Here is an 8,556-nt window from a genome sequence, read left to right as displayed (position 1 = left end):
TTGTTGAGTTTGCGCCTTTTTAATATCACCAATAGGCTAATTTTTGCATACTATTTAACACAATTTGAGTATCTTCTATCTACTATTCATATCTACTCTTAACTTATTATGCTTGCATTATTAACAATGCATAACCTTTAAGTACAATTCGTTGCAATCCTAAATCTTTACTAAATTTCAATTATCCCCTCTTACAGAAACCTTTTGAAATTTTTAAAGCAACTCTTTTGCACTTCATACCAACTAAGAAGGATTGGTGAAGTTTCTCCCAACAATCACCTTGTTTCTACCAATCGAGCCTGATCTTTCTTGCCACCAGTGCCAGATGGACACTTGTATAGAATATGAGTAATAGTGTCCACTTCTAAACCACAAATAGGACAAGAAGGTTCTTATCCTTGTACTATCCTTTGTCTGACGAAGTTCTCTTTTTTTCAGTAACAAGTTATTACAGGTCTTCCACAAAATTAAAACATCTTGATCACAATTGGAACTTGAATAGCCCCCCCCCCCCCCCCCCCCCCCCCCCCCCTGCTTTTACGCATTTTTTATTATCGAAAATTCCTCATTGTAAGTTCCCACCCATATAGTTGGTATTTCTGTTGATAATGGCTTAATTATATTCACATTGAAGAACAGTGTTTTTACAATGCTACATATATATGATCACACACCAAGATTTTGAATATGAAAGATCTTACCCCTAAGCGTATCAAAGTGATCTTTACGTCACATTTGAGTTTACATATATTCCTCTTAAAATTAAAAGTCATTAGTTTAAGTTATTCAATTGATAGTAATTTATAAAATAACAACTCATGTGGTATAGTTCATTGCATTATAACCACACTAACATATCAATAAAAAACCTCAACTTTCATGATCAAGATAAATAATCATGATTAATATGTTATAATTTTATCAGATAAATATCCAATTTCATCATTGACTATGAACTAGGGTTTATAAAAAGCCCCAATCAAACTCGAGCAAATCGAGTTCGGACAGCCTACTAAAAAGGAATGCCAATCCCAAAATTAAACCCTAAAAATCATTACATCTTTTAACAGATTGGTGATCTTCAAAGCATTAATTTGTAACTTCCATTAGCCCCCGCATCTTGTGCGACATTAATACATAAAGCAACCGACAGGGCCGGGATACACACACATGCAGAATCATATATTGTGTTTACTTGCCACGAGGAAAATATATGTGATATCTCTGTTTTAATCAGCCAAAACGACAGAAACAAAGAAGGAAAGAAAAGGAAGTTCTGAATCGGGTGAATGAAGCTCATCAAAATTTTCACTATAATGTATTCATTATCCTTGCTTTTTGCTCCTTAAAAAAAATAAATTATTATCGTTACTGTTATTATTGTTTTTTGGGATCTGAGTTTGCTTCTCCAACTGATGATGAATTTCATCATTTTGTCACGAGGGTGATGATTTTGTTTTGGGCAATATCATGTTGGTCATCATTTGTGAAGCTCTTGTCCGTTTCCTTCTCTTTTTTCTGGGATGATTGGTTTAAGCTCAGGCTTAAACGACGACAACCTGGTTGTAATCTGTTGGGTTTTGAATTGCCAAATTCAGTAACAAAATACATTCATCTGCAATCCAGTCAGCAGTGCATACACGAGGTGTTGTGTCAAGAGAAGACCTACAAGATGTGGTTAAGCTTAACCAATCATAATAGAAAACCTATATGATATGGTTAAGTTTAATCAAATCGGAATTCTTTAATTAGAGTTAAAATAGGATTTGATTAAATTTCGTATCCTGCACATATATCAGTATTCAGACCATAACTTTCGGTTCAAGAATCAGATTAAGGTGAAACCAGCGGCATTGGAAAGCTAATACAAAATTCTACAAATCTTTGTGAATTTTCAAAATTCGAAAGTTAGCTATGCCAAAATCGTCTCGCAAGATAAGGAAGAAAATTTGGATGAATCCTATTCCAACTAGAACTAGTTTTTCTTCCCATTTCAACTAGTACTAGGTTTTCTTGTAGTCTATATATAGAGAGCTGTTATGCACGAAATTGTAAGGAATTCCACATAAGAATTCCATGTGCTAAGAGAGCGTTTAAGATATTGAGTGTTAGGGTTAGTCTCTCTTAGAGTTAAAGGTTGTGTTTTCATCACAAATCATATACAACCGAAGTCTACCGGAGTTCCGGTAAAGGAGATCAAGTAGAAGGATTGTGCCAGATGTTCTGGAAAGGGCTACTGCGGTAGAAGTCAAGTGGGTCGCTTGTCGTGTACAAGGAAGAGTAAATTGCAAAGGTTTTGTAATTCTTCTTGTATTCCTTATTCTTCTTATAGTGGATTGATTTCCTGGGTTTGGCTGCCCCGGAGAGGTTTTACATTTAGAGAGTTCTCTAAATGGTTTCCTCTTCGTAACCAAATATCTGTGTTCTTGATTTTCATTACATATCTGTATTTGATTGATTATTGATTGTTAGGTCAGATCTTATTCCGCTTAATATTTGTGAATCACCTAGACATTTGAATAGGTGTCGTTTGGAGTCGTTTTAGATTTTTCAATTGGTATCAGAGCGGGTTCACTTTGTTTGGATTAAATTCCTGAGTGAGATCCTTGACTCCTTTGCTATGAATACTCCTCAATCCCTTAGCATGGATTCTGATGAGGAGATTGACCTTCAGATGGCCTATAACAAGCTCTTTAAGAAATTTGTTAAATTAACTCATCATCATCAAATTTCCCTTAAAAAGCTTAATGATGTTGAGCATGAGAAAGAGTCTTTGGTTATTAATTTGTCTAAATCACATGCCTTAATTGACTCTTTGAAATCTGAAAATACTATGCTTATTGATAAATTGGGTGCCTCTACTTCACATGCTTCTAATTCTGAAAGAAAAACTTTGTTTGTTAAGCATGTGAAAGTTGAAGAAGTCAAAGCCAATATAGCTTGCTTGGATAAGGGCAAAACTTCTTGTATAAATACTTGTGTGAAGCCCGAATTCAAGGCTCTTTCAAGGAAACAAACTCATGCAAAGTTTGTTCCTACATGCCATCATTGTGGGATTATTGGTCATATTAGACCAAATTGTTCTAAGTTGAAATCCCAAAGACCTTGGAATAAAAAGGCTGCTCCTAAGAAAGAAAAAGGTGGTGTAGAGTCATGTTTGTCTAGATCTAAGTATATGTATATCCCTCCTCATATGAAACAAGTTTCTCCGAAATTTGTCCCTACCTACCATCATTGTAGAAAAGTTGGTCATATTCGACCTAACTGTTTTAAGTTGAGACCTCGTGAGTATAAGAGTGAGAATTCATATTCTAGGAAAGGTTTTGAGGGACTATGCATAATGATGAAGGGAGTGTTATCTAGGTTAGATGAGTTTGACAAGAGTCACAAATCTGTACCTAGGGTTAAGAAGGTTTGGGTTAGGAAGGTCGATACCATTCACCCTTTGAGGGGGAGTGGTGGTGAACTCACCTAAAGTAAGGTGGTCCATAACATGCTTAGGATTGGTTGTCTTGCATATTTCTTCATATCCTAAAGCATGTAGCATTCATTGCATTGCATTGCATTTATTTTTTTTTGTTTTTGTTTGTTTTTTTTTTTTTTAATTTCAGTTTTGCATATATATGCATTGCATTAATTTTGTGCATTTTATTTAAAAAAAAAAAATTCAAAAAGACAAAAATATAGTTTTTAGGTTGTCTCCTTATTTTTGTCATATGCACTTTGATAATCCATAAATTTCTCATGTATACTTCATGGATCCAATTCCTTATATCTCAAAATGTGCTTACTATACATGGGATGAATATTTATTAATGGACTGATTGTTTTTTTGGCCTAAGCTTATGCTTCTATGGTACATTTTACCTATGCTTGAACTCTTGTGCACATTTAAGCTTAAATTGAGTATGGATTTGGCCTTAAGGGTGAGTTATGTTAGGCAACCATATGAAGAAGATTGACTAGTTGTGTCTATCAAATTGACCAAATGCTAGTTGAACCTAGGACCTAAAAATTCCAGCATTCCTCTAATTTGGTTTAAGCACTAAATGATTAAAGACACATTCTCAAAGAAAAAAATAGTGAAACAAGAAAACATATGAACATATTCCAAAAGGAATCTATTTCACTATGTCTTATTTGTGCTCAACTTGTCCCTATAGAAATAGTTGTGACCATATTCATTGTGGAAAGAAACGGTCACTACCGGACAATGTTTGAGTATGTGCTACTACTACATGGGAAGTGTATTGGATGAGGGTGACACGGCCCTAGCAAGGTTTGACTTTTGTTTAGATATACATGTCAATCTTCCCATGAGGTAATTTAAGTTTTTGCTTGCTAGCCTATCCCATTACCGTATAAGTTCTTAAACTTACTTGATAGTTAGCTTTCACACACAACACACAAGCATGGGTCGAGTCGAACATGTTGCTTTGCTTGTGTTGAAAAAACTTTTGTTTCATATTTTTTTATTCTCATATATATTTTGGACATTTTGAGATATTACCAGATAATCATTGCTTAATACATGAGTCTTTTATGTTTTATCATGTGAGTGTATTTGATATAACAACTGTTATATTGAGGAAAAAAAAAAAAAATTTGACTTTTTTCTTCATTTTTTTTATGTCATTCACTAAGGGGGAGAATTGTTTTTTATCATGCTCTTGCATTTCACTCATTATGCATTCATAGTTTTGATTTTGTTTATGTTTCTCTGACTTTCCTTGGGCTTATTGGTATTTTACTGCCCTTTGTCCATTCATGACAAAAAGGGGGAGAGAAAGTTTTAGACAGTGCAGATTGGGATAGATAGAACACCATAGATGATTTTGATTTTGATTTTGATATACTTGTTGCATCTATGAATGATATTTGTTTTGTGTTTTAACTGATTTGGTGAGCTATTCATGATTATATTCTATTCAAATCTGTTATATTATTGGTACATTGGGTATTTCTATTCCACATACGTTTAATATGTTTTGTGAGTGTTTCAGGAAACAGGAGTTATCTATTCAGATATAACTTGTAAATTTTGTCACAGAATTGTCAAAGGGGGAGTTTGTTGGATTTTGAATTGCCAAATTCAATAACAAAATACATTCATCTGCAATCCAGTCAGCAGTGCATACACGAGGTGTTGTGTCAAGAGAAGACCTACAAGATGTGGTTAAGCTTAACCAATCATAATAGAAAACCTATATGATATGGTTAAGTTTAATCAAATCGGAATTCTTTAATTAGAGTTAAAATAGGATTTGATTAAATTTCGTATCCTGCACATATATCAGTATTCAGACCATAACTTTCGGCTCAAGAATCGGATTAAGGTGAAACCAGCGGCATTGGAAAGCTAATACAAAATTCTACAAATCTTTGTGAAATAAGATTTTCAAAATTCGAAAGTTAGTTATGCCAAAATCGTCTCGCAAGATAAGGAAGAAAATTTGGATGAATCCTATTCCAACTAGAACTAGTTTTTCTTCCCATTTCAACTAGTACTAGGTTTTCTTGTAGTCTATATATAGAGAGCTGTTATGCACGAAATTGTAAGGAATTCCACATAAGAATTCCATGTGCTAAGAGAGCGTTTAAGATATTGAGTGTTAGGGTTAGTCTCTCTTAGAGTTAAAGGTTGTGTCTTCATCACAAATCATATACAACCGAAGTCTACCGGAGTTCCGGTAAAGGAGATCAAGTAGAAGGATTGTGCCAGATGTTCTGGAAAGGGCTACTGCGGTAGAAGTCAAGTGGGTCGCTTGTCGTGTACAAGGAAGAGTAAATTGCAAAGGTTTTGTAATTCTTCTTGTATTCCTTATTCTTCTTATAGTGGATTGATTTCCTGGGTTTGGCTGCCCCGGAGAGGTTTTACATTTAGAGAGTTCTCTAAATGGTTTCCTCTTCGTAACCAAATATCTGTGTTCTTAATTTTCATTACATATCTGTATTTGATTGATTATTGATTGTTAGGTCAGATCTTATTCCGCTTAATATTTGTGAATCACCTAGACATTTGAATAGGTGTCGTTTGGAGTCGTTTTAGATTTTTCATAATCGTATAGACACTCTCCACCAGAGTTGAACATGTTGTTAGTTCAGTGTTAAACGTCAAAGTCATTTGTAGCTTTGTTTTTTTCATGATTCTTCGAGCCTCATTGAATGCGAAGGTTAGGTTTGCTAGTAAATGAGGAACAACGTGCATGTGACTCGGTGAAGAAATAAAGACGATTCTTTGACTTTTTGAGCAAACCTACTACGTACCCCACGTGACTGCCATACGAAGATCTCTTGGATTTACTTTGCCCGAATTTCACTAAAATTCCGACAGTTCCACGACTTTCTTCTCTTGATATGCTCTAAATTCTAATGCTGAAATTCGAAGAAGCAGTGTCAAATCTCCAAATATGAACCCGTGACTGCTAGCCTTTTAGGTGTGATTGGTAAAGTTTTAAGAAAGTATTTTGAGTTTTGAGGAAAAAAAAAGAAAGTAAAAGTTTTTTTTTTTTTTTTGAGTAAAAGTTGAGAATGAAAAGAGTTTAAAAAAAAAAAAAAAAAAAAAAAAAATTATAGAGTATTCTCCCACAATAAAAGCCAAAAAAAAAAAAAAAAAAACAGTAATTTACACTTCATGGTAGTGTCTGCCTGGTAGTAGCCATTGCATTGTTCGCGCTTGGCTAAAGGAAGGATTGGTATAGGCTATGGTCCCTCCTTAATTCTTAAGGAAAAAAAAAAAAAAAGGTTTAAGGTCAAAATTTAGTTTTTAAGTCCTTGGCCCTTACCCAAGCCAGAAAGAATAAAAATTGGTCCCTACCCACAATTTTATTTTGGCCCTACTTATAAATATTTTTGGCCTTACCCAATAAAAATTTCAACCCCACCCACTAAGTTTTTTGGCCCTATTGCTCTTACCCAAAAAATCTTTTGAGCCATACTTATTAAAACCTAAAAGCTGATTACTCATTCTCAAATCTTTTGGCCCTTACCCATTAAAAAATGTAATAACCTTATTTTTGGCCATAACCCATTAAGTTGGTTACCCTTTTGATATTTGACCATACCCATTAAATTTTATCTTTTTTGAGCATTTTGTTGTACATCTCTTACCATTCTGACGCTAAACAAGCACAAGTCCACAATCAAGAACCATAAAATTTGAAATTTAGAGTTTACTTCCTGATTTATTTTCTAAACGAAAAATAAATGAAAAAAAAACGGAATTTGCAACATAGAAGTAGTGTAAAGTAATTTGTTTTTATCGTAAACGCAACTTAAACTCACTCTGTTCTCGTCTCATAGTTGTCACTTCTTCTTCGTGTGATTTTCAATTCAAGTCTTTATTTTATTATTATTATTTTTTTTTTCTTTCTTCTATTTTATACCCTAGTGTGTACCTAATCACTTTGGGTATTTCCTTGAGTTATTAAACCACCACTTTAGATGATAATATAAAAAATAAATAAATTTATGCCTTGACCCTTTTTTTTTTTCTAAGCTTATGCCTTGGCCTCTGCCCATAATATTTTCTGGCTCCATTTTTGCTTGGTAGTCAATGTAGGGCTACCGAAAGTTCATGATGGCCGTCCAAAGTTCACGACAACCACTTTGCAAAGTGGTTGAAAGTTTATAGCAGCTATTGTGGGGTCGTAGAGAGATAATGATTGCCATCATGGGGTTGCTAGATGTTGACGACAACCATCGCAAGGGTGCCAGAAGTCTATGGTAATTATTTTTTAGAAGTATTTTGTGTTTTGTTTTTAAAGAAAGACTTTGTGGAAAATATTTTGTGTTTTGGGAAGAGTTTTATAATTTGTTTTGAAAAATGTGTTAGTAATGGGACGCATTTGAAAATCTATTTGAATAACTTATTTGAGAATAGTTTTCAACATTTGATAAATGAAAAGAGTTTTGCAAAACTCTAACAAACATGCTTTAGCCTTTGAGACATTCATTGGCAAGATCATTAAGATGAACCACCTCATTTGGCAAGATCATTGCTTTGGCTAACTCAACCTAGCTTTGGGAAGTGACCAAGCTACCTCATTGCCCATAGGGATCCCCCTTTCCCAAAGCCAATTGGGGGGAGGAAAGGGGAGCAAACCACCTATGTGGTTAAGGAGATGGTTCTGCAATTCCTAAAGGTCGGCTTCGGGTGGCAGAACTATACTCTAATGGCAAAAGGGGGAGGTTTGACCTTCCCAACAACCACCCTTTTGGCTTGCATGCCAACAATTTTTGTTCTTTCTCTCTTTTATGTGCAATCGCGATCCATGTTGATCATTTTAAATGAACGACCATGGTAAAAGCTACTGCAATAGTTCTAATTTATTCTGTTCATTTAAAATAAAATTGTCCAGATTGTAACATCACATAGGAGAGAGAAAGATGGGATAGCTTATACCGCCACAAGGGTAGCAAGCAACCACCATGGTAATTGGGGGCTGGCAGGGCTGCTGAACCACCCTTTTGACAAGTAGATTGGTTTGTCCACCTTAAACTAACCTCTAGATTAACCGGTCAGCTAACTTCACCTAGTATTATGGTAGATTAATT

This window comes from Corylus avellana, chromosome 7, assembly GCF_965113065.1.
Source record: "Corylus avellana chromosome 7, dhCorAvel1.hap1.2, whole genome shotgun sequence".
In the NCBI taxonomy this organism is placed as follows: Eukaryota; Viridiplantae; Streptophyta; class Magnoliopsida; order Fagales; family Betulaceae; genus Corylus; species Corylus avellana.
Note: the sequence above shows the minus strand (reverse complement) of the source record.